A 2,353-nucleotide genomic window follows, 5' to 3' on the forward strand; every position below is an offset into this window, starting at 1 on the left:
GAGGATGAATACATCAATTTTGCGGGGAAACGTTTCCTTTTAAAGAGTAAATACTCCTTGATTTTTAAGGTCCTAATTTGGTTTATGTAGTGTCCAACAACAAGTTTATGTACATACAAGGTGTAAAAACACTATTATTTTGTCATAATAGGCCGTTTTTCTTACCTTACTTATTGACTGACTCTCAAATGGTTCGTTCGGCGAATCATCCGTCTAATCCCATCCTTTCCACCACCCTACTCTGATCTGATTGGTCAGATGGTCTAGTCTGCTGTGATTGGTCCACCGCGAACGAGGCTCACGAGCTACAGTGTTTGGGGGAGAATAGTGAAGTTTTCGCGGCCAGTCCTAGCAAAACGTAGGCGGGGACTATACTGTATGTAGTGACGTGAATCCGCGGCGGTTCGCGAATGGACTAGGGCACGACTCGTTTGCGTGATTCAGAGTCGTCTCCCTTTTTTTCCAAGCCAATATTCATTCACCTTCGGCTTTACAACTTGGCAGACTGCTTACATTCACACATGGCAACATTACACACTGCATGAAATGCAATTTACATTATCTCGTAATATGTACTCTTTAATGTTAACAACAGCAGAAGAGCAATTTAATTTACCAAAAAGAAACGTATCCTTCCTTTAAAAGCTTCATTCGAAACTGTGCACATAACATGGTGTAATTGCATTTGCTATCTTTCTCTTCTCTCCACCAGAACAGACCTGTGACCCTCTGAGAACCACACACCTGAAAGACAAAAACACAGTAGATGAAGCACACCTTCGTGTTTTCACTCTTTCTGTACTGCGGTCTCATCAACAAGAGTGGAAATAACATCTCTCTCTCTCTCGGATCCTGCCCCCTTCAGCTGCCGACTGTTATTGTCGGTCAGCCACTGCCCAGGAATGTTCCTCTTCAGGCTAGAGAGAAAAGTCACTGCAATGGAATGCAGCAAGGGCCCCGCTAAACAACAATGTTGACTTAAAAAGGCCAGAAGATGAAATCTTTCTGCGTGCGTGCCTCATTTTACGCTTTGAACCAAAATAGAACCGAGACAAACAAGTGTTCCAATGTGTTTTTTAAACTGCACATCTGCACGGCAAGCGAGCAAACATCAGTCCATGGCTCCCGATGTACCAGGTTGTGCATTTGTCATCGCGTCGGGGAGGGGCGAGATGTCTTTTCAGCAGCCAGATTACTCTTTGTCTGTATTCTTTTGGCTCGACCAATAGAAACACAAAGACGGGCAGTGCTGGCAGCGCTACGCCACCTCGCAATCTGCCAGGGCGGCTGTGCGGAGATTAGTTAGGGGTCAAACCGATGCCGCAACTGGAAAAGCATGATTCGACAGCCCTCGTAAGGATCAATGGCAGAGAGCTGTTTGACCCCGATACAGTGGGCGATATGGCTCGCGAGCGCGTGCGGAAAGGAGAGGGGGGGTTGTTTTAGCCTGTGACATTGTTAAATGACTGCAGTATATGGGCTGGGGGGTATGCAGCAGGTCGGGGGGGAGGGGTGCCTGTGGGAGGTGCCATTGACATCGATAGCGAGGAGAAAAATGAAAAAAAACGGCAAAAGAATCTCAGCACCTGTTTCCAGGGCAACAGGGAGCTGCTGAGCATAAGTCTGATTTACCCCCCCTCCTTCTGCGCTGGCCGCATGCAGTGAGGCACAGGCGCTTCACACACACTAATAAAGACTCATGGCAATATCTCTCCGATTTAAACTGTTACAGGAACTCAAGCTGTACCACATGAAGTCACCTCGCACTGTTCCTGCCCAATCACATCTCATCTTTTTGTGGATTTACATTGTTCTTCATTTTTGTCTTTCAAATTTTTGCTATTTATTTGATCCTTGTTTTAGCCGCTATCTAATCACAATAAAAATGTATAATATTCTAAATGACCGAACACTCAAACGTCGTCGGTTGTGTGATCAAACATGACACATGGAGAACGAGATCTGAGAGAAAGATTTTCAGGGCTGTGATATTTTTTGATCTGTTCCTCACACAAGATTCATCACATGCTTTTATGGTGTTTTTATTCAAACTTGACAGCTGTGGTCACCATAAATTCTTAGGAAACACTTGTGTTCCATTGAAGAAAATAATACAGTGGAATGGATTTTGAAATGCAATGTTCCTTTAAAAGTTTACAAATCTAACACTACACCATTCAGTCAAAGGTTTTTAAAAGAATATTTTTTTAATCTGCAGAACCTTTTTCCACTACAAAGATTAGGTGTTTTATTTAACCATACATAATGTATTGGTCTCATGACCTGCCTCTGACAAAGAATATACTGCACTGTTTCCCTACATCTCTCTCTCTCTCTCTCTCTCTCTGTCTCT

The sequence above is a fragment of the Triplophysa rosa genome, linkage group LG22, assembly GCF_024868665.1.
Source record: "Triplophysa rosa linkage group LG22, Trosa_1v2, whole genome shotgun sequence".
In the NCBI taxonomy this organism is placed as follows: domain Eukaryota; kingdom Metazoa; phylum Chordata; class Actinopteri; order Cypriniformes; family Nemacheilidae; genus Triplophysa; species Triplophysa rosa.